Source organism: Mastomys coucha, unplaced genomic scaffold, assembly GCF_008632895.1.
Source record: "Mastomys coucha isolate ucsf_1 unplaced genomic scaffold, UCSF_Mcou_1 pScaffold15, whole genome shotgun sequence".
NCBI lineage: Eukaryota > Metazoa > Chordata > Mammalia > Rodentia > Muridae > Mastomys > Mastomys coucha.
The window spans coordinates 47,039,178-47,063,738 of record NW_022196897.1 but is presented as its reverse complement, the minus strand read 5'-3'; the positions used below and the strand labels follow the sequence as shown (position 1 = coordinate 47,063,738).

The 24,561-nt window shown below is 42.1% G+C and overlaps 1 protein-coding gene and 1 non-coding gene across 20 annotated transcripts in view; one reads left to right on the top strand and one right to left on the bottom strand.

Annotated features, from left to right (window-relative positions):
• Baz2b (bromodomain adjacent to zinc finger domain 2B) overlaps positions 1-24,561 on the top strand; it is a 308,453-nt gene that overhangs the window by 55,983 nt on the left and 227,909 nt on the right. For 7 of the 19 annotated variants that reach the window (XM_031370366.1, XM_031370355.1, XM_031370356.1 and 4 more), the window contains exon 1: positions 24,205-24,483. The exons of 1 other annotated variant lie outside the window; for it this stretch is intronic. The gene's annotated coding sequence lies outside the window, so the exon portion shown is untranslated. Of the gene's footprint in view, positions 1-24,204; positions 24,484-24,561 lie in introns of those variants that run through there. 11 more of the 19 variants (XM_031370364.1, XM_031370362.1, XM_031370354.1 and 8 more) reach the window with 5 other exon arrangements.
• Positions 6,993-7,125, bottom strand: LOC116092807. Its single transcript, XR_004119503.1, has one exon. It is a non-coding gene; the product is annotated as a small nucleolar RNA SNORA76 (small nucleolar RNA).

Genomic DNA, 24,561 nt, shown 5'->3' with positions numbered 1-24,561 from the left:
ACCATGCTTCCCCCCATGACAGTAATGGATTAAGCCTCTGAAGTGTTAGCTAGCCCCCCAGTTAAATGTTTTCTGTTATAAGAGTTGTGATCATGGTGTCTGTTCACAGCAGCAGAAACGCTAATACAGGGTCCTAATACCATAAAGGAATGCCTCAGCATCAGGATAGATGAGCTTGCCAGTGAGAATGAGAGCAAGCAAAACACAAAAGCTTCTACCATGCCCATTCATGTAGGCTGTAGCCCAGACTTATTGAGTCTTCTCACCTTCAGTGAGCCAATCAAGAAAATTTCTGACAGGTGTGTTCAGTTGGTTGGCTGGGTTTTAGTTGATTGCAGATGTAGTCAAGTTAACAACCAAGATTAGCCAACCCTCTAAATAAGATTTTAATCCTGAGTAGGGCAGTGATGGTTTGAATGTGGTTGGCCCAGAAAGTGGCATTCATAGGAGTAGATGTGGCCTTGTTGGAGGAAGTGTGTCACTGTAGGTGTGGGCAATGAGAGCCTCTTAATCGAGTGAGAGCAAATATTCTAGTGGCCTTCAGATGAAGATGTAGAACTCTCAGCTCCTCCTACATGACCATCCCTGCCTGGACGCTGCTGTGCTCCCTCCTTGAGGATAAAGGACTGAACCTCTGAATCTGTAAGCCAGCCCCAATTAAAATGTTGTCCTTGTAAGAGTTGCCTTGGTCATGGTGTCTGACTATGACCCTAACTAAGACAAGGACCATGGAGGTCAGATGGATAACCTGAAAGGTTGAATTTCAGTTCCATCCCTGGGACCCACTTGATGAAAGGAAAGAACCAGCTCCTGGAAATTATTCTCTGGTGTACTAACATGATATGCCATGTGAACCTACAAATATGTGTACACAAATAAAGATAAATGGATTAAAACATTTTTTAAAACTCTGGTATCTATTGACTCATGATCTGTGTTGGTGTGTTTATTGTGACCTCCTGAGTCTCTCTAGGAAGGCTTCAGGCATTTCTTCTGCTTCCTGAATTACTTGAAAAAGCTTAGAGTAATATAACGGTTTATTGTGGATTCATTTTAAACCTTCTAAGAAACGGTTTTGTTTCCATCGCCCTGGGGGGCAGTTCTAATCCTATTCATGGTAACTCATGGGGACTGTCTGCCCATCAGAGTTCTCTTAGTGTCCGTTAATCTTGATTTGTCCTCTACATTTCTTTCCCATATAGTTTGGCAGCCTATAAGATTGCAGTCCTTTTGTGGCTGTTAAAGTTTAGTTAAAAATTAGCAGGAGGAGCCGGGTGGTGGTGGCATACGCCTTTAATCCCAACACTTGGGAGGGCAGAGGCAGGCGGATTTCTGAGTTCAAGGCCAGCCTGGTCTACAGAGTGAGTTCCAGGACAGCCAGGGCTACACAGAGAAACCCTGTCTCAAACAAAGACAAAAAAAAGAAAAGAATTAGCATGTTATCTCTTAGTGTCGAATTAAAGGATTGGGCTAGTTCCTAGAAAACTTCTACATACTTATAGGGGTCTTATGAGAATGTACCCAGGTGAGTTACTAATGTCTTAAATCTTGGAGGGAAGAAAGAGCATAGGTCTTCAGGCCCAGGTGTGCCTCCCTTGGAGGACATGAGTATAGGGCATCCGTGGTTTGGGGTCCCCTGGTTTGGGCAGCAAGGAGACACAGAAAGTATTTGCTTCCTAGATGGAGGCTTTTCCTGGTTTTTTGGACAGTTTCCCAGCCTAGGGGGTGGAATTAAAATTTCTTGGTTAAGCTGTAATCATAGCTTGTGTTTATGAATCCATGTGGCGTTTTTGCCATAAAACTAGTTTCTCTCAAAGCAAAGAAAACTTGCACATACGTAACCTCATGCCTTGCTCCCTCCTCCCAGCCAACAAGTCTACCTGCAAAATAATGTGATTTAATGCTCCCTTTTGGGGGCCCCTTTTCTCCATCTGCCAACTGATAGGCCAAACTTGATGGCAGAAAATCATCAGAAGTGACCGTAGGGGTGTCTGGGGTCAAACTTAAGTATTCTTTGGGAGGAGTGCAAATTTAAAGCAAGCTTTACTAAATGTTAAATACTGACCGAGAGATGGAGTTTGGTCAGGACCATTCTCTGGAATTTCCAAGTTGGAATGGCCAACTTAAATATTCGTAAGGCTACTCTGCAGACGAGGACTTTGGGTTGCTCATCTGTAAAATGGCGAAAGAGAAAAACACACCCTTGATTCCCTTTCTGTAGATTCTAGTCAGAGAAGCCCTGGACCGCCCCTCAATTATAACCACAAGAGGGCCCTCTCCTTTGCCTTTGGAGACCACATGAGGGGCCCCAGGCTTGGAACTGCTTCTGGCCTTGTCCTGCTGTCTTACTGGCAAGCCATCTGAAGATCAGAACTCTTTATGCTCAGATTTTCTAATTACATCTGGATAAAATTATTCTTTAAAATTTCCTGGGCCAATAAGAAGGGTCTCTGTAGGAGGCAGGCTCTTCAGAGTTGCTGCTGTCAGGGAAGGGTATTTGGTTTAAGAGGTGTCCAGATGGGAAGTCAGCCTTTAGAGTTGAAGAAGGACAAACATAAATATCAAGGGTTTTTTTGTTTTGTTTTTTAAAGAGCCATTAACAGAAACTGTTCAAGCTTATTTGGGCCAAATTATGTTATAACCTAGTAGGGGGATCCCAGGGTAACCTTGGGTTCATTGGCAGAGTACTAAGTAGCTACTTAAATGAGTTTTCACTAAGTAGCTACTTTTTTTTTTTTTGGTTTTTTGAGACAGGGTTTCTCTGTATAGCCCTGGCTGTCCTGGAACTCACTCTGTAGACCAGGCTGGCCTCGAACTCAGAAATCCACCTGCCTCTGCCTCCCAAGTGCTGGGATTAAAGGCGTGCGCCACCACCGCCTGGCACTAAGTAGCTACTTAAATGAGTTTTCTTTTTAGGTCTGAGGGTAGATACTACCATTCTGCCTATAGTTTGTATGGTCCATGTTAATGGGACCCAGGATAAAATTTGGGTTATTTTATTTGGTTATTACAAGTTGGGGCCAGTTAGTTGTCCTGTTTTCCACTGCCCTTGGAGCAAGGGGGATAGTTAGGGTGTGTCACTTCAAGAATCTGTTTAAGAATTCAGTTCTTTAAATTCTTTTCTGTTATCAGAGAAGAGAAGTCTCTCCCTGGCTGAGGCAGGCTTATCTCTGTGAGTTCAAGGGCAGTCTGATCTACAGAGTGAGTTCTAGGACAGCTAGGGTTATACAGAGAAACCCTGTCTGGGAAAGAAGGGACAAAGAAAGGAAAGAAGGAAGAAAGGAAGGAGGGAAGGAAAAGAAATCTCTCTGTGTCTAGCATCTATATTTCAGGATATATAGCACTTTGAGCACTCTCAGGTCCCTCAGTGTAGAGGGACATGTCCTAAACCCCAGAGGAGAGCTTTGGAAGAAAGGGAGAACTTCCTTCCAGTTACCCATTTCCACTTCCACCAAGAAGCTTTCAGGATTGTTTCCACCATCGAAAGTTAGACAAGGAACTGAGAGAGGCTTTTATTACAAGGGTAAGGGGGAATGCTCAAGTGGTGATCTCGGGCATTCTCAGGACAAGGCACTTCCGCCATGTTTGGGGAGCACATCTTGGGCACATACCTGAGATTATAGTGTCAGCAAGCAGGAAATAAAGACAAGGATATGAGCCCTTAGCAGTGGAGGCTTTTACTGGGGAGAAAGAAAAACCTGCAGAAATGGAGCCCCCAGTCTGCTTACTGGCTGGAGTACTTACAGGGGAGAAAAAAGTGGGTAGGAAGCAGATGATTTTGGGGGCCTGAGGTTGGTAACCAGGGCATGTTAGGTTAAAGATCCTTGGATGGTCACAGACTTCTCTCCTGGCCTACATGCCATTTCTGGGAGTTGATCGCCCAGAAAAGACAAGAGCCGGGCAGCGGTGATGCACGCCTTTAATCCCAACACTTGGGAGGCAGAGGCAGGCGAATTTCTGAGTTCGAGGCTAACCTGGTCTACAGAGTGAGTTCCAGGATAGCCAGAGCTATACAGAGAAATCCTGTCTCGGGGGGAAAAAAAAGTTTCAGAGAAGACAAGAATCCAGAGAACAAGTTATTTTAGTTTTAGGATCCAAATTACTTTAGTTTTTGTAATTGTCATTATCAGACCAGAATGAAGGAGCTTTTAAGATGGCTCAGCCATGGGTAACAGCAGGCATGAGTCTTAGCAAGTGAAGTAAGATACAAGGGGATTTCTGAACGTTTTCCATCCTTGCGAGTGGAAATCCCAGGTGGGTGATATAGGGAAGCCAAATGCACTCTGGGTGTCTTATTTATTTATTTATTTATTTATTTATTTATTTATTTATTTATTTATTTATCTTTCTCAGTATAGCCCTGGCTATCCTGGAACTCACTCTGTAGACCAGGCTGGCCTTGAACTCAGAAATCCACCTGCCTCTGCCTCCCAAGTGCTAGGATCAAAGGCATTCGCCACCACTGCCCGGCTCTGGGTGTCTCTTAAGTGGGAATAGCAGGGAAACTCGTAGGACCGTCCTTTTAGCAAGGGACTTCTGGGGTATAGAGGGCATGCATATTACAGAGCGGTTAAAAATGAAAGGAAGCAGTAGGAGGGGTGGAACGGTCCTTACCAACAGGAAGGAAGGGCAAAGCTGATTTAAGAGTGGCCCAGTCCAACCCGCCATTGGCTTTTTTTAATCTAATGGAGCAATTAACCTTCATTATATAGCTTTTGTACCTCTTCCGGTGTCTTATTTGTAATGTTAATGTGTGCATGCAACAGGGAAGACACATAATCTGCCTCTCTAAATTAGCAGATAATCTGAGGCAAAGTGGTTGTCCAAAGTCAGTGTGAACCAATGAATCAATCAATGATCTTTAGTGCATTGAAGTCATTACCTGAAGTCTCAAATAATTATGCCACAGACACTAGGACTGTTTATGACAGTCAGCACTGTATGGTCTTCCTCCAACTGCTCCACTCAGTGCCACAGTGCATTACAGCTCTGTGATTTCTGCAAGAAGGTGGGAGAGTGGTAATGGGAACGAGGGCTTATACATAATTATAGTCTCATTTGAAAGGGCCACTTGATTCCCATCTACACTTTATACCTCAACCTTTCCCTGCCTGGAATTGATTAAGAAACTTCAAGGTCATTAGGCACAAAGGAAGCTGCGCTCTAGAACTAAGTTTCCTTTGGAGAGAAGGTGGAACTTTGAGAGAGGATAAGAAGGGGACTGAGTCATGGAGTCCAGGAACAGGCTGCCAAGAGAGTGCCCTGGGTGAGGGGCTGGTTTTGGTCCAGTTGAGCCACCTGTTAGATGCCTTTCTGTGTAGGTCTAGTAGTTACGTTTTGATACAGAATAATTTAATAGGAAGCTTTGTTACAAATACATGAGATACCGTAAAGGAAAGAAATATGTAACACATTCAAGAAGTTTGTGATCCCTGAGGACTGATGAAGGTACTAATAAGACCTTGGCCCCAGGTACATGAGAAGGTTTAGGGTCTCCTGGGGTTGTGTGTATTAAAACAGCTCATTTACATTAATGGGTCTCTAGAGATTCTGAAGTCAACTTCAAAATTAGTTTCTGAGATAAAGTATAAGAGTTAGAAATAAACGGAATCCTTGTCCCCTTTGTTGGTGTAAGGGCTACTATATCATTAGTATGAGAACAATTTGTTTAATGCTGTCCAAGACGACCTCTATTATGGTTTGCAAGGGTTCCAAGCACCCTTGGCTAGGTTCCCAGGTGTGGTTGCTGGTTTTCTTACAGGTGTGAGTTTGAGTCCCAGGGTAGCCATTGGAGTTGCCAGGCTCTTGCATCTAAAGGACAAAGAATTTTACCAGAGACACATGATTAGAAGGAGAATTAGAGACAGTATTAAGAAAGGAACAGACTCGAAGGGCAGTGGTGGCGCACGCCTTTAATCCCAGCACTTGGGAGGCAGAGGCAGGCGGATTTCTGAGTTCGAGGCCAGCCTGGTCTACAGAGTGAGTTCCAGGACAGCCAGGGCTACACAGGGAAACCCTGTCTCAAAGAAAAAAAAGAAAAAGCCACAGCCCTTAAGTTTGGCATTGAGGGCACACACCTTTAATCCCAGTACTCAGGAGGCAGACACCGGCAGATCTGTGAGTTTGAGGCCAGCCTGGTCTACAGAGTGAATTCCAGGACAGCCAGGACTACACAGAGAAACCTTGTCTGGAAAAACTGAAACAAACAAAAGCCACAGTCCGTTATAGGGTGTTTACATAGCACCACCTCTCAGACGAGTGTATACTTCAGGCTTTCAACAGTTTGTTGTATGGAGGCTGGGCAGGGTAGGGTTTCTAGGTTTCTGTGCCAAATCATCTTTCGTGTTAACGATGGTGTTTCTTTCTTTCTTATGTATTTATTTATTTATTTATGTCAGTGTACTGCTTTAATTTCTCCCACTTGCCCATCAAGTGTCCACATGTCTTGTTCACTGGTCTTTCTTGCATTGTTTCACAAATTAAATATCTCACGTCAAACACCAGACAAGCATGTTATATTTTAGAGAAGCCCACAGGACCGTTAATGCACTGAAACTCTTACCGGGCTAGTTTTTAGCCACCCTTGCTAGCCTCCAGCAATGTTGAGGTGGGAACCCAACATTGAGGGTAGTTGGCTCTATCCCACCCAGAATTGCAGGCCCAACCTCTGGCCTATCTGCTATCCAAGCACTCTGATCCCTAGTGTCCTTCTACTCTCCTAGGAGATTCGATTTAACTACCACACCCCACTCCCCTTTCAAGGCTTCAGTCCCCCAAACTCCCGTGTGCTACAGCATCCAAATACACTTCCAGGGTTTGCCCGATTCTGTAGGCCGACATCTCCAGTATTGCCCACACTTGGGTTAGGACAAAGGATAGGACCTACTTGAACAAGGATCACTCCGGCCTAGGTTACTCCCAAACCTAGGCCTAAGGCCGGGTCACACCATCTGCCCTCGACTTCCAAAGTGCCATGTACTAGGCTGTTCTGAGCCTGTAGCTAGTAGTTAAAAGGACCACCCGCGAAGGGCAGGCAGCCCCAGTTATGTGTCAGCAATGTGCTATGGCACCGAAGCTTAACCCCTGGCACCACGAGAAGGTGTGCTGGGGGCTCAAAGGCAGTGCGTCGGCGACACGATGGTTTTTCTTTATCCAGCCTTAAAATGCTGGTCATATTTTGGCCCTTAAATATGGTTTGGGCAAGGAGGACATAGACATTACTCCTTTGTGCTTGAGAGAATTGGGGTAATGTGATAGGAAAAATGTTAGCTGAGGAACTTGAGTGAAACGAGTCATGAGTATAGACTAGACACTGTGGGCAACAGGGAAATGCATGAAGGCACTGTGGGAGTGCACGGGCCGGGGGGATTGTAAAAAATAAGGCGAATTATCAACAGTGGTGAGTCTAGGACCATTAGCTAAGAAGTTGTTGATAACATCTAAATTCTAAATACCTACTACTCGTAGGTCTGGCCACAGTTGTTTTCTGTACCCTGAAAACCTGAAAGCAATAGATTTTATTTTATAAGAGTGAATCCAAGTGTTATTCTACTTAGCTTGACAGCCAGAGAATGTACGAGTGTACGGTTCTTTACATTAGGGTTATCTGAGAGTGGAACTCATCTCCCTATGACCATTTTAATTATAAGTTCCTTGGGGGTGGGGGTGGGGTCTCAGTAGCTGGTAAGGCTTTGTTCTTTTTCTTTTCTCCCTTCCTGACACTTCTTCCTCCTTCCTTCTGCACTTCCCTTCCCCTTTTCTTTCCCATCTCCCCATTCTCTCCTCCTTCCCTCCATCCCTCTCTTCTTCCTTCCTTCCTTTCTTCCTTCTTCCCTTCCTAATGAGACCAGGTCTTCCTATGTAACCCTGGATGGCCTGGGTACTATCTTCCTGTTTCAGACACACAAGTGTTAGGATTGCAGGTGTGTGTCAATATGCCCAACTGTGACCTTCTTTCCATATAATATTATAGCTCATTGCATATAATATAATGATATACTGGCTTGATAACTGACAATTTCTTGGTTCTCTGAGTCAAAAAGTAAACATTTAGTCAGGAAGGGCCTCTACATAGCATATCAAAAAAAGCTAAATTGTAAGGTATCTTTAGGAGCTATTATTCTGGAAAGGGCCGTGGGTAGCAATTTTAGCTGGAACAAGAAGTTTACTGACAAGGTCTTTTTAAGGGTAAGATTAGCCTTCTCAGTCTTCCTAGATGGTTGGGTTTTGCAGGCTGCATGAGGTTGATAAGTGACAGCAGTTGCCGCAGAGACCAGTGAGTTGTTTTTGCTTGGAAGGAAGATTGCTTACCACTCTGTAGGTATCAGCCTTAGGGACTCTGTAACTTTGCAGTTCTTCTACAGAACTCCTCAGTCCACCAGGTGAAGGTCTGAGTGAGTCCATTTACCACTTCTCTCCTAAGTATTTATGCCTCCTTAAGACTAAGGTAAAATTCAGTGTTGGCCCTCCCCCAGGATAATTACGGTAACAAATTGGTTAGAATCAGTTCCCTGGTGGTTCGTGAAGGACCTCATCCTGATAATGTCCTGAGAAGGGAGTGCCGCCAATTCCTGGCATTCCTGGGGGGAGAGTCATGGACCTTGTTTTCTCCTACTGGCAGCTGTTGGAAGCAGTAGTTTTTTCATCTAGGGCCTATCATCCTTCTGGCTTATTTTGATGACTTCTTATGAAACCCAAACTATTCCATCTTGGAGATAAACTGGTCTGTGCTCGTTTTATTTTCCTGAGATGGTAAAGCCTTTGTGCTCCTCCCTGTGAGGTAGTTTTCCAAGAGTCTTCCTTGCTGCCTTGTCTACAAAATCATTCCCCTTAATTGCATTAGCATCTCTTTTTGTGACCTTCTCATTGGATAACAGTAGATTCTAATGTCTCTTGAATTGCCTGTCAGAAGGAGGTACTCTGCTAGGTTGGTACTGGGGATTTTTGTTTTTCTTCTGAATAATTCCCTTTCCTTCCTATGGCCACATGGGCATGTGAGGTAAAGAAAGCCCCTTAGCATCTATGTACTGATGTGTTTTTTCCACTCTCACCAAAGTGCTTAGCAGTGCTAGTGGGAATGTAAGTTTGTATGGTCATTTTATGATACTGTTAGCTAGTCCCACTTTATATATCCCCCTAAAAGATTTGAAATTAGAAACCAGACTATCAAATCCATTGCACATTCACATCCTGTTTAGCTCTGCTAATAATAGTCCAACTATGGAATCAAGTTAAGTATCCACTAGCATGTTAATGAATAAAGAAAATGTGGTGTGTATAAACAGTGATATATTCCACCTTTAAAAAAAGAGAGAAATTGTGTTGAGACAATATAGATAAATTGGAGAACTTTATGCTAATTGAAATTAGCCAGGCACAGAGAAAGAATGGCACATTATTACCACATATGCAGAAGCTAAAACAAGTGAACGCCAACAGAGGCTGAGGGGAGGGGAGACAGGTCCAAGGTACCGCACCTCAATTAGACAGGGGAAATGTGCAGGTTTTCCTTTGAGGTGTTGAACACTTGCCGCAGTATATTAAACAATAATGCATTGTGCGTTTCAAATGGCTTACTGTAAATGAAAGTGTTTTCATTACCAAAAACGGTAAGGATTTGAAGTGATATATTAATTAGTTGGTTTAGTTGTTCTATGCTATTTTCATAAAATCATAACATCACTTGTAACCTATTTTTAATTTAAAATAATTTAAATATATAAAATATTTTAAGAACACTTTAGGCAAGCCTAGGTAATGTACCTGAGACCCCATCATGTAGGAGGCTAAGGTGGAAGGACCCTGATCTCAAGGCTAATCTGGTTTAGATAGTAAGAACCTACCTCGCCGGGCAGTGGTGGCACATTCCTTTAATACCAGCACTTGGGAGGCAGAGGCATGCGGATTTCTGAGTTCCAGGACAGCCAGGGCTACACAGAGAAACCCTGTCTCGAAAAACAACAAAAAAAAAGAACCTACCTCAATGCATAAACAAGATAGAAGAGGTTTTGTTTGCTTGCTTTTTGCTCAGATTTTGTGAATGAAAAAAATATAATAAACATTCTCCAGATCTCAGGAAAAAAAATACTTTTAAACCCATGTAGAAAAATACTTTATGCCGGGCAGTGGTGGCACATGCTTTAATCCCAGTACTTGGGAGGCAGAGGCAGGAAGATTTCTGAGTTCGAGGCCAGCCTGGTCTGCAGAGTGAGTTTCAGGACAGCCAGGGCTACACAGAGAAACCCTGTCTCGAAAAACAAAAACAAAGAAAAAGAAAAATACTTTATTAAGACATACTTCATAGTCAGGCAGTAGGGGTGCAGACCTTCAGTCCCAGGACTTGCAAGGCAGAGACAGACAGAGATCACTGAGTTCAAGGCCAGCCTGGTGTATAGAGTGAGTTCTAGGACAGCCAGGGCTACAGAGAAACCATGTCTTAAAACAACAATAGGGACAACAACAGAAAGACATACTCCATAACTGAAAGGTTTTCCTCCTTTGTCTTTTTGAGACAGGGTCTCACTACAGTTATCAGACTAAGTTACCAGACTACCTTGAATTCCTTGTCTCAACTGATACTCCCACAGCAGTCTCCCAAATAGCTACTAATAGAACTGTAAGTGTGTATCACTATGCTATGCTGGACTTAGAGGGGTTTCGTTTTCTTGTCTGGCCTTGAACTCAGAAATCCGCCTGCCTCTGCCTCCCAAGAGCTGGGATTAAAGCCACCACCACCGCCTTCTTGTCTTTTTGATAACTTCATAAAACTGCTGTACCAACTACGTTGCCAAATTCAGCTGTCAATTTAACCACGTTGCCGGTTGAGATAACACTAAGTCAATATCATCGATGGTCTGGGCCTCTCCATCTCTCTCCTCTAACTCCTCACTAAGCCCACCCTGTAGGCAAGGATGAGATTGTGCATGCCCCTTCAGGGCTCCAGGGACTAGACCTGGTTGGGGCAGCAAGGGAGTAAAGAAAAGGCAAATATATACATAGAGACACATAAGTAAAAAGTTGGGATTGGGTAGACTGGGCTGTCTGCTAGGGAAGCTACTGTGCCCGGGAAGCTCAGTGTGATTGCCATATAGAAGTGAACAGCAGGCAGGGTTGTTGCTTAGTGCTGAACAAGGAGGAGGAGTGATTACATACAGATAAACAACAAGTTAGGGTTACTGTATACAGCTTGAACATGGAGACAGGCTTTGCTACTCTGTGTAGGAGCAGCCTCTGGAGGGGAGCAGTCTTTGGGCTGTAACTATCCAGTGGGCATAAACTATGGTGGACACTTTCCACAGACACTGTCAACACCCACAAAAAGGACCAGAGCAAGGCTTTGCCATGCCTTTGAGTCTCACCTCCGCATGTGGGGGCTTTGTTAGTTTCCCCTCAGTTTGAGGCTGTGATCCTTGACCTGGCTCTTTCTGTGTTAACAACTCATACCCACTCAGGCCTTCACACACTCAGGGCTCCCTCTCCTCTCCACAGCCATTAACACCAGTCTTGTTTGCACCTCCTAAGTTATGAGACTCAAATTGTGTTTTACCACCCTCGCTTTATGTGCTGCTGGGGTCAGAGGCAGGTGCCTTGCACACTAGGCAAGTACTGACCAACTGAGCTACATCTCCAGCCTCTGTATTTTACAGTTAATTTCTAAAATATTATTCTGGACTTGCATTGACCTTACCGGCCACTCTTTCTCATTTTTTCACAACTTCTAAATATTGGAACACCGAAGAGTTTTGCCCAGCCGTACTTTTTGGTGGTTGTAACTATTTCATGTCTTTAAATACTAAAAGCAAAGAACTCCCCAATTTCTCTTCCAGCCTGAATCTTTTTCCTGAAGTCCAATTTGTATATATTAGCTTTATTTATGCTTAACATCGTCACATGGTTGCTTTGCTTATTCATATCTCTGCAATCCACTGATCTATACCAGACCCCAACTTCACTATCTAGCCTGTCTGTTTTTGCAGTCTGCCTATGTAAATAAATCGTCAGTCCTGTTTCCTGGAGACGAAAGTCTATGGAGCCACCGTTCGTTCTTTCCTTTCTTTTATATTACCTAGGCAATCCACCAACAGGTCTTTTAACTCTACTTTCAAGAACATTTCAGAATCTGACCACTTGCCAATACCACCATCACCACTGTCTTAGTCATTGATCTGTTGCAACCTAACACTATAAACCATGTGGCTCATACACGATATGCAGGTCTTTTTTACAGTTCTGAATGGTGGGAAGTACAAGATCAAAGGCATCCAAGCAAATTTGTTGTCTTGTGAGGGCCTGTCCTCCGGTTCAGAAATACTGCCTTCTCGTTCTTTGGTCCTGTGGAAGGGCCTATTTTATAAAGATGCTCAACTACTATTAATGAACACTTTGCTCTCCTGACTTAATCACAGAGTCTCCCAAGCCTTCCAAAGGCTCTCTATTTCCTAGTACCATTATTTTGGGAGTTAGAATTTCAACATAATGGATTTGGGATGCATGAACCTCAAGATCATAGCAACTGCCATCTGGTTCTAAGCTCCCTTTGTCCCTTGTTTGGATGTTTTGAGGAATTTCTATGTTGTCTTCTAGTCTTGTTTCGCCACAATGTTCCTCTCTCCCTCTCTCTCTCTCTCTCTCTCTCTCTCTCCCTCCCTCTCTCTCCCCTCCTTCCCCCCTCCTGTGTGTGTGTGTGTGTGTGTGTATGTGTGTACAGATTAGCCAAAGAATGTTTAATAGCAATGAGTTGGATTCTGTAACAAACCCCTACCATTTTCCTTATGTCATCTCTACCAGAAAAAAAAAAAGTCTCGGCCGGGCGGTGGTGGCGAGATGCCTTTAATCCCAGCACTTGGGAGGCAGAGGCAGGCGGATTTCTGAGTTCGAGGCCAGCCTGGTCTACAGAGTGAGTTCCAGGACAGCCAGGGCTACACAGAGAAACCCTGTCTCAGAAAAAAAAAAAAGTCTCTTCTACTGTGCATTCGTTTCCTTTTACTGTCTCTATTCAAGTAGCAATCACATTTACCAGCTGTGTGAATGCTAGTGAGATGGACTCAGGATTCCTCAAGAGCTAGTGTTTGTCCTTTCTTCCTACAGATACATATTGGGAATTTCTGACCTTAAAAACAATACACACAGGCAGAGGCAGGTGGATTTCTGAGTTTGAGGCCAGCCTGGTCTACAGAGTGAGTTCCAGGACAGCCAGGGCTACACAGAGAAACCCTGTCTTCAAAAAAAAAAAAAAAACCAAAAAAACCAAAAAACAAAACAATACACACAAATATAAACTGTAAGTTTTCCAGACACAAAAGAACTGTAACACTCTACAAATAATAAAATATGCAGTAAGTATCATAAAACTCACATAGCCAGTTAACTGTCACAGAATGCTCTGGATGGTTTTCTTTTCTCTTTCTGGTTTATCCAGACAGGGTTTCTCTGTGTTCCTCTGGTTATCCTGCAACTTTCTCTGTAGTCAAGGCTGGCCTTGAACTCAGGATCAGCTTGCTTCTGCCTCCTAAGTACTAGGATTAAAGGCATGTATGTGCCACCACTGAACACCTGCTTTAGTTAATTTTCTTTTTCTCCCTTCCTTCCTTCCTTCCTTCCTTCCTTCTTTTCTCTCTCCTCTCTCTCTTTCTCTCTCTCTCTCTTTTTCTCTCTCTCTCTCTTTAAGATTTTTTTATTTTATTTATGACTCCACTGTAGCTGTCTTCAGACACACCAGATAAGGGCATTGGATCCCATAAGACATAGTTGTGAGCCACCATGTGGTTGCTGGGAATTGAACTCAGGACTTCTGGAAGGGCAGCCAGTGCTCTTAACCTCTGAGCCATCTCTCCACCCTGCTTTAGTTAATTTTCAATAAAATTTCTTTGTTGTTTGATTTCTGGATTTTGGTTCTAGTTTTCTGTTATTGGGGCCCAGTGTTCTATGCAGGTGTGTACCACTGAGCTACACCCTGCTTACCACACTCCTGTTCTGTATTCCTAACACTAACCATTTATTGTTGTAGGTTTTGAGTGGGTGTAGTTTTGACATGAGAACTCATTATTATTTTTGTTTAATTAAATGAATAAGATGAAAGTGAAACAATAGATATGTATGTTGGGGCCCAGTGTGGTAGTGCATTCCTGTAATAGCCAGTTGAGACAGGAGGATAAAGAATTTAAGGATAGGCTGGAGAGATGGCTCAGCAGTTAAGAGCACTGACTGCTCTTCTGAAGGTCCTGAGTTCAAATTCCATCAACCACATGATGGCTCACAACCATCTGTAATGAGATATGATGTCCTCTTCTGGTGTGTCTGAAGACAGCTACAGTATACTTACTTATAATAAATAAATAAATATTTAAAAAAAATTTAAGGATAACAAACAAAAGAAAATAAAAACTACATCAATAAAAAGATATGTGTTGAAGCCAGGCAGTGGTGGCACATGTCTTTAATCCCAGCACTTGGGAGGCAGAGGCAGGCGGATTTCTGAGTTTGAGGCTAGCCTGGTCTACAAAGTGAGTTCCTGGACAGCCAGGGCTACACAGAGAAACCCCACCACAAAAAAACAAACAAAAAAAAAGGATGTGTGTCAAAACCCTTTATCAATGTCAAAAACTTGCTGAATTGTTCATAACTTTCAAATATTAGATATATTTTCATTTTTGGCTATTTCAGTGAAACACTTCAAATTTTATTCACTAAATATAATATATCACTATATATTATATCACAATATAATATATAGTATATATAATACTATATATGCAGGTAATATATACACACAAACATAAATATATATATTTTTCACACACATACCATTTTGAGTCAGGATTTTATTATGTAGCCTTGGCTGGCCTGGAACCCTCAGATGTCCACCTGCCTCTGCCTTACGAGTGCTGAAATTAAAAGTATGTGCTACCATACCTAGTTCCCATTCTTTGCTTAAATCTAGACCAGTGGTTCTCAACCTTCCTAATGTTACAGCTCTTTAATACAGTTCCTCATGTTGTGGTAACCCCCAAACATAAAGTTATTTTTGTTGCTACTTCATATCTATAATTTTGCTATTGTTATAAATTGTAATATAGATAGCTGATATTTGAGCCCTTGAAAGGGTTGTTCAGCTCCCTCCAAACTAAAAGGGTTGAAACCTACAGAAACACTGTTCTAGTCTATTAACAAAACTTAAAACAAAAGTTAAAACAAAAGTTAAAACAAAAGTTAAAAGTTTATGAACACATTCATGGTATGAATATTCTCATGACGACCCATTTCAACCTCTTAGTATGACATCTCTGAACAGAGAAGACACAGGTGCCTCACTATGTGGTTATGGTGGTTTGAATAAGGATGAACCCCACAGGCTCATCTCTGAATAGACACCAGGGAGTGACACTGTCTGAAAGGATTAGAAAGATTAGGTACGATCCTATTGGAAGAAGTGTGTCCTTTGGTTGGGGGGCAGGAAGGGAAGGCTTTCAAAAGCTCATGCCAAGCCCAGAGTCTCTCTTCCTGAGTATCAGGATGTAGCTCTTGGATACTTCTCCAGTACTTTCCCTCATGCTGTCATGCCTCCTACCATGATGATAATAATGTGTAACAGAGCCCTGGCTGACCAGGACTTGGTCTGTAGACCAGGCTAGCCTCAAATTCATAGATTCCATCCCTAGCATTACAAAAAGAACAACAGCAATAGGCTGCTCTTGCAGAGGACCTGGGATCAGTTCCCAGCGCCAGCACGATGCTGGCTCACAGCAGTCTGTAACTGCAGTGCCAGGGGACTTGACACCCACTTCCTGCCTCCTCTCACAGCAGGCATGGAAGAGGTTCACAAACATACACAATACACGAAACAAAGAGATGGATAAAAGAATAGCAAACCCCTAAGAAACAAGTAATGGGCTGTTCCTGTTATACTTGGTATAAAAAATGTCTGCCATTGCCTGGCAGCAGTGACCCATGCCTTTAATGCCAGCACTTGGGAGGCAGAGGCTGGTGGGTCTCCATGAGTTCCAGCCTGGTATACAGAGTAGTTCAGGGACAGCAAGGGCTACACAGTGAAAAATCCTGAAAAACAAAACAAAAACTGACCCCCGTAGGCTCACATTTGAACTCTGGTTCTACAGCTAGCAGCATTGTTTTAGATTATGCCCATAGGAGTTTGGGCTGACCTCGAAGAAGTAGATGTATTAGTGGCAGGCCCTGGGCTCTGTATCCTGGCACCACTTCTTATGCTGTCCTAGCTTCCTGTTCTGCTGAAGTGGCAGCAGCCTGGCTTCTACCACACATTCCCTGCTGGGACTGACTATGTCCCATGAACAGGAGAGCCAAAGTACAGCCCTCCTCCCTGAATCTGACTCTCTCAGGAATTTGGTCAGTGTAAGAAAGGTAACTAATACAGACCTTTCCCTAGCTAAATATTTGAGTTTGAAGAAAAATACTTGCTATGATTTGACCTATTACTGTGGCTTTTAATGATGTACATTGTCTCCTGTGGCCAATGGGAGATGCTCTCCTTGAATTGACTCCCAGGTCCTCTTGACAAGGCATCAACAATTGTTAATGGTTTCCATACTTAGTAGTACGGCAGGGTATTCTAAATTCATCCTAAGTATTTCTGCCTCAAACTTGGAATCAGCTCTTGCTTCTGGCAATTCTCAGGCAGATGGTGTTTAGCTGCTGTAACCTGAGTACTATGGCGTGTGCGGGGTGAAATCACACTAGTCCCCTCTTCTTGATATTTACAGTGGGCACATGCTAAGAAATTGGCCGCTTTAAATATAAACTGTAGAATGCATTCACTTTAAAGCAGAACAGTTTTTCATGTTTCTCCTCTGGCCCACAATCAAAGGGTAATTTCTCCCAAACACCTGCTTATGTATCTGCTCATTCCCAGACTATGCATGAAGACCCCATGGGCAATAGCACAAAGACATTGTTACTGATAACAATAACAATTCATTGTTACTTTGAGATTCTTTTTCTTAGGGTACTGCAGGATTGTATTAGAACAGAATATGATTGGGCTGTGCTTAGTTGGTGCCTGCCCAGGGCTGAGTGTAGGCGCACATGTGTTAAGCATGTGTTCCACACTGAGTTACACCCCAAGCCCTCGGAGGATTTTTAAAAGACATGGCTAATTCTTTTCTGTGCAGTTTTGCCATCAACATACAAGTTTGTCATTTCATGTACTGTCTTTTAAATACTCGATTCTCGTTTGACTTCACAGTGTTCTCCAAACATGTCTACTGAACAGATTTTATGACAAAATCACAAACTCCTTCCTTCTTTTGCCACCCTGTCCCTCTTCCTCCTAAGTAAACTTGTGCTTGATGTTTTCATTATCATTTCACTTGACAACCGCCTAGGTAAGATACAGATGAGGAGGGGCATACATACTCCTTGTCACATTGTGTCATTCCTGAAGATGCACCTGGTACTCTGCTGTATGGCAGTGCTGTGGGTCATCCATCCACTGTCCACTATCCTACAGCAGACACTTGCTTTATTTCTGAGCTTTTTCTATAATGAGCTGAACCTGTATATCCATTTTCACCATTTTGAGTCAGATTTCTGAAAGTGAGATTTGCTATTTCAAAAGTACATATGTGTGTAACTTTGTTACAAGCTGTGAAATTCACCATGTTGGAATTTTCTTCTCCATTTTGTACTCAAGTATATTAAACTGTAAAAATGGGGTATGGGCCACCCCATTTCTCATAAGAGCTTTTCTAAGAGGCTATACTGTAAAACTTAGATTTTTTTTTTTTTTTTGGCAAGCTAATGGATGAGAAATAGTATCTGAGTGATTTAATTTGCATTTCTCATTATACAAAGGTTGTGAGTGCTTTTACTTAAGAAACATTTCCATTTTTTTCATGTAAAATCTGTTTCTATTTCTTGCATTTTGCTGCCCAGTTGTTTTCTTCTCTGTCTAAAAATACTCATGTCAGGTTATTAGTTATGTATTGTGGAAAAGTGCATTTCCTAGTTCATCATTTATGTTTTTACTTTGCTCTTGAGGGGTCCCCTCTTTTCCATAAAATTAATTTGATGTGATGAAATTCAGCAGTCTTTCACTTTATTGAATAGGATTTCAACATGGCTAGGAAGGTTTTCCTTGCTTCTAAGGGGTTGCCCTATAATTCTACACTACAAGAGGAACAATTTATTTGGAATCATCTGATCTCTTTGAAAATTATTCTTGGAAAGATCAAAGTTCACCTTTTTCAATGTGGAAACTAGGTGGCTTAAACACTAGTTAAAGTCTGTCTGTGTCTGCTGTGAGACATACCTTTTACCTGTGTCACTTGAGTGAGCTTTGCATCCTTGTCACTTATCAACAGCTAGCTTATAAATGCTTTACAATAATTCAATGTCTAGTCTGATTGCCCTCCCCTCTGCTTTTTTTTTCTTTCTTTTTTTGGTTTTTCAAGACAGGGTTTCTCTGTGTAGTTCTGGCTGTCCTGGAACTCACTCTGTAGACCAGGCTGGTCTCAAACTCAGAAATCTGCCTGCCTCTGCCTCCAAAGTGCTGGGATTAAAGGCATGCACCACCACTGCCCGGCTTTCACTCTGCTTTTTTAAAGCGTTCTTTTCCTCATGAATGTTGAAATGAGTTTCTGCTTATGGTAGTTAGTTCCCACAAACACTTTTAGAGAGGAAGTCAAGTGGAGGGAGGCAAGGTGAGAGCCAGGGAGGGAAGAAACAAGGAAGGGAAGAAGAGACTGGCCGGCCCACTAGGGCCACTTTTTTTCAAGGTATGGTTCCAAATAAATATTCTGAAGCTTTATACTTGACTTTGTTGGCTACCATTAAAAATAAAAGCCTGTCAAACACAACTCTGATGGCCAACCATCTTATGACTGATATTTTCCTACGCAACCTGCACTGTAGTTAGTGACTCCCAGCATCGACCCAATTCCCTAAGCTAGAAATCCCTCTACCCTTCCCCCACTCATTCTTCACCTTAATTCTGTTATCCTTTAGTCACATTGAAAATTTGCCCCAGATTATTGGAGTTTAAGCCTCCAATGCCACTACCTCTACAGAGTCTTTTATGAATTGTTTATTTCACTGTATTTGTTATTAGTTATTATTTTGATCTAGAGTCTTACTGTAACCCATGCCAGCCTTAGACTTGTGGGACTCTCCCTCAGTCTCCCAGCAGCTGGATGACAGGCCTGCACTACTATTCTAAACTGAACAATCTCTTCATACTCTAGCCTATCATTTGCACTGTCTGTGCAGTTTTTATTCCTTTAAACCAAGGTCAATCATGTTAATCCTTTACTAACATTTGCTGGCTCTCAGGATAAATCCCCCCACCCCCCTTACCATAAAATCTCAGCCTTTCAGTATCAGATGGCAGCCTCCTCAAACTGCAGCCTCAATCCTTGGCCGTGTCTTTATCTCTTGTCACTTCTTCATTCTGCACACTGAATGCTCCTAGTTAATTGCATTTCTTTATTTTATTTTTATTCCTATTTTGTTTTTTTCAAAATAAGGCTTCTCTGTGTAGCACTGGCTGTCCTGGAATTCACTCTATAGCCCACCCTGGCCTTAAACTCAAGAGATCCACCTGCCTCTGCCTTTCAAGTGCTGGGATTAAAGGCTTGCACCACCTCAGCCCCATCTTAACTGCGTTTCCCAGCAGAGGATGTGTAAACAGTGATTCTTGAGTTTAGAATACCTGTCTTCCCTCAAGCCCCAACCTCTTTGGTCAGGTAAGCTCTTAGAATGAGAGAGCCCATTCAAATAACTTCTTTGAGAAAGCCTTTTAGAATTTAGCTACTCCATTTTTAATCTCACAAAACGTTGTTGTGTTTTTAGAAAGTGGATTGTCGCTTAGGAATTTCACACTTTCAACATCAAACAGAAAGTGAGCTCTTCATGTTTTTGCAGCTTCTCACACAGTACATAGCATACAGCAAGCACTCAAATGTCTGTTCAGTGAGTGAAAACAAACAGTGCTTCATTAACAATTGGGACAGAAATAAGATATGACCTGACTGGCTCAGCGTACTACAGAGCCGGATCCTTTCCCTTCCTAATACTACCAGCCTTAAACACAGTTCCTTATGTTGTGGTGCCCCCAACCATTGTTATTTTGTTCTATTTCATAACTGCAGTTTTGCTACTGTTGTGAATCATGATTAAAATATGATACCAGATCCCAATGGGGTCTAGACTCACAAGTTGAGAACCTCTGCTATAGTGCGTGTGCGTGTGGTTAGTTTTGTTGCTGTTGTTTTTGTTGAGACAGAACCCTTACTCTTTTTGGAACCACTGGCAGTATTCATGGTAATAAATTGGATTTCTCTACCTTGGTCCTTAAACCAGATGTTGCTTTATGGAAACAAGTACAACACTTTCTAGTTTATAGTGTTGCATAATTAGTCTGTAGGGCAGGGAGATGGTACACACAAGTTCAGAATTAAGATTAGAAGAGATTGCTCCATCATTAAGTCCTCTCACAACTGTGGGCACAGTTAAGTGCTGAATTAGGTGACTCAGGAAGAAGACGAAGTGCTGTGGGAACCGAATAATTTTATAACTATAATAATTATTTTATCTGATTTTTCTCAACTCTTGAATTAATCAGTGGAAAGATCAAAGAGAAAACATGGAAAAGGGATGACATGGTCTCCACAGGAAGTGGAGCACAGCTTTGTCCAGATGTGCCAGAGCTGAAGAGATACAACCTGAGGTTCCTAGTGTAACATTACTTTAAAATTTCAGCTTAGCGGAGCGGTGGTGGCGTACGCCTTTAATCCCAGCATTTGGTAGGCAGAGGCTGGTGGATTTCTGAGTTCAAGGCCAGCCAGGTCTACAGAGTGACTTCCAGGACAGCCAGGGCTATACAGAGAAACCCTGTCTCGGGGAAAAAAAAAATTTCAGCTTAAATATCAATTTATCAGGCTAAATTGCCCAGTGTGGTGGCCTGTAATCCCAGCACTTGGAAGGCAGAGGCAGGTGGATCTCGGAGTCCCAGGCTAGCTTGGTCTACAAGGTGAATTCTAGGACAGCCATAGCTGTGTAGAGAGATTTTGTGTATGTGTGTGTGTGTGTGTGTGTGTGTGTGTGTGATATTGGATAATGAATTGCTTTCAATGACCAAATAACATGAAAGAATCCAAAGCTGTATTTTAATATAAAAATGAAGTTTTTATTACTGATAGGAAATATAGAAATTGGTTTAGAACTTTGGGTGTCAAATATTGATTTACATCAGACTTTATGTTTTGTGGCAGTTTGAGGCTGGCACCAAAGAATTTCCTGATTATATAAGAAACTCTTGATTATAAGTTTTCAGATGTTCTGAAAAGACATTAATATAGAACTCTTCACTATAACCACCTCTTGTGTTCAAACCTTTTAGAGAGGCCAAGGCTCAGTCTGCAGCTCACTCTGCTGTATGTCCCAGCCAGGAAAAGACAACTTTTCCTTGTTGGTGCCTTCAATGTAAATTTCATGTACACACTTTTAAAGCATTTTGAATTCTGGTACTATAATCATTCACAGGCATGATACTCTTTAATAGAAACTAGTTGATCATTATGTGTGCACATATATATTTCTTTATGTTTCCATAATTTAGTTACTATACTTTTCCCACATTCCCCTCCCCCCCACACTAAAAGCTAAGCAATGTAAATGGCATATCCTTATGAAACCCACTGTTTGGAAACCAACTTAGCATCTATAGATCAAATTTTACTTTAAAACATTGTAAAAATATGTATTTGGAGGGCATGACATTAAGCAGAATAACACTCTGGGGTGTAGAAGTTATGGGGTACCAGTCATCTTTGTTTAAGGAGAACTGCATCTGAAGAGAATTCTGAAAATCAAGACAACTTGAAAACATCCCCCTTTCCTTATTCTCCTAAAATGACATTAACTAGGCAAAATGTAAGGAATATTGAAATATCAACATTCAACCTTTTTTTTCCCTCTCCTTCTCTCTCTTTCTCTCTTTATCTTTTTTTTTTTTAAAGGATTTATTTATTTATTTGGTTTTTTTTGGAGACAGGGTTTCTCTGTGTAGCCCTGGCTGTCCTGGAACTCACTCTGTAGACCAGGCTGGCCTCGAACTCAGAAATCCGCCTGCCTCTGCCACCCAAGTGCTGGGACTAAAGGCGTGCGCCACCACCGCCCAGCAACATTCAACTTTATATACAGAAATGTTGCTAAGTTCCATTTGAACAATGACCCATTATAGAATAATGCAAGACTTTTTCCATGTGACTTAGGATCATGGAAGGCTACATGCTATCCTTCATATTTATGTTTTAATCTATGTTTATCTGGACATTAGTCAATTCTGAGATGGTGGAACTGGTGACCTGGTCATACATGTGCAGAGCTTGGCCCTGAGTTAATTAAGTATGAGTTAATAATATATTGCAAGAGAATTATTGTCTTTATTACAGTTATTAGGTAGTTACTGAAATTATAGTTTGTAAGGAACGCAAAGCATGGCAAACTCAGGATTAAATAATGCATTTGAACCTTAGGCCAGCTTTCCTATAGAGACAGTTTCCTGCTAAAAGAGAAATTGTATGTCATTGAAATTAAATGCTTTTCTGGGGATGGAAGATTCCAGTTTTTAATGAAATTACTGAGTGTGGTGTAGTGAAATGATTAAAATCTGTATTCCGGGAATGTGGCAGGGAAAAAAAAATCAATAAGTGCTAGCACAGCTTTGCTGCTCAATGTGAATCCTAAGATTGAAATAAACTACTACAAAAATAATAATTAAAAACATATCAGCACATTAATTTATTTAGCATCAGTCTCCCGAGACATCATCTTCACTAATTTTTAGCATACATTACTATGTAATGAGCAGCCGTCTTTTCAGATGCCCCTATTAGACAGCAGCATCGCTGCCCTTCCCCCACGCTCCTGCCTCGCAATCATTGTACTTGCACTTATTATGTTACAAATGACCGAGGTAAGGCTGACATTCTCAGTGCATGCAAAAAGACCTAGTCTGCCAGCTTTTTTTCCTTCCTAATGAAGCAGCTTTGTGAAATCTCCCCATGTGTTAATACTAATGAAGATCCTCCAGCACAATTAAAATCACAGCCAGTGGTTGAAGAGGAAACATAAAACAATAGCATCTTTTAAGATACATCTAGCCACATATGTATGCATAAAATAATATATGGTCAAATTCTTCTCCGATAACTAAATGTTTACTTGGTCTTCATCCTGAAAACTAAATAATCTAATTTGTAATTACACAAACTTCAAGAGTTTATTGTGTTCTTAAGGGGAAAAAGAACACCTTAATTTTTTTTTTTTAAATTACCTTTCTTTCTTTATGGGTAATAACGTGTACCAAGGTTAAGAATTTTTCTTTTTTAACTCGTTTTTAGGAGGCTGCAGGTACACTGTTGGAGGGAACGGGATGTTCTTTACCTTTAGTTTAACTTGATTGGTTGAAGGGAATTGGGGAGTGGAAGGTTAAAAACTGAGACAGCCAGCTGACATTCTGGGGCTCTGATAGAGCACAGAGTGTTTAGTTGGTAATGGGCTACTGGTCTTTTAAAGTGTTTAGTTCTTACAATTAAACTAGCTTTTTCTCCCCTAACCGAAACTAGAAAAAAATGAGATTACGGCGTACAGATTATACAAATAACTGTAAAAGGACTTAGTGTTTAAACGTCTTTCATTTGAATATTATTTTGACTCACACCATGAACATCACAACCAGTTTAATTCGTCCGTGGAAAAGCATTAGTAGTTTACCTTGAGATCGCCTTGCGCCCTGCTTTTTTGAACCCTAGCATGCACAAATTCTTGGCATATTAATTGAGCGAGTAGACTCCAACACAATTCCTAGTTTACAAACATAAAAGTTGGTGGAGATGGCTAATCCTTGTTCCCTAACAGTCCGTTTACGTTTTAAAAAAATTAAGTATTCAGTTTTGTACCCCCCGCCCCCCGAAAAGCAAAGCAAAACATTTAAGTTTCTTAACTTTTTCTTGGGACGAGGAGCGGTGCAAACTCAAAGATACAGTATTCTTGAAATGAAGAAGCAGCCCCCTCCCTTGGCTCCTTTTAGAGCTGATAGGTCATTTATTATTGGAACTGAAATGGTATAAACAATTCTCTCGCTCTTTTTCCCCTTGTTAACAGCAACTTTCATTGTTAGAGAGAGGAGAGAGAGAGAAGCCTTGTTGGTTGACGTCACTTGGTTCATGAAGCCTTCGCCTAGAAGTGAAGCTGCTGAACAAACCTTGAGAAGAATCATCTCCTGCTTCAATCTGCTGCTGGATAGGAACTAATCAGAGAGAGAGCGGCGGAAGACGGGGCCGGAGGGAGCCGGGGCTTTCGCGATCACGGATTTCACCTCCACTCCAACTCCCTAGACTTTGTTGCAGAAATTATAAGAGAAATAAGGAGGCGGTGGGGATTCCGAAAAGCTTAACCCGCACCCGGGAAGGGCGAAAATCCCTTCCCCCGTAACTCAGTTCGAAAGTGAAGGTGAGTTTGAGAGCCGGGGTACGAGGGTGCGGGAGAGGTGGGCTCCGGGCGGAGAGCAGCGGCTGCGGGCTGGAGCCC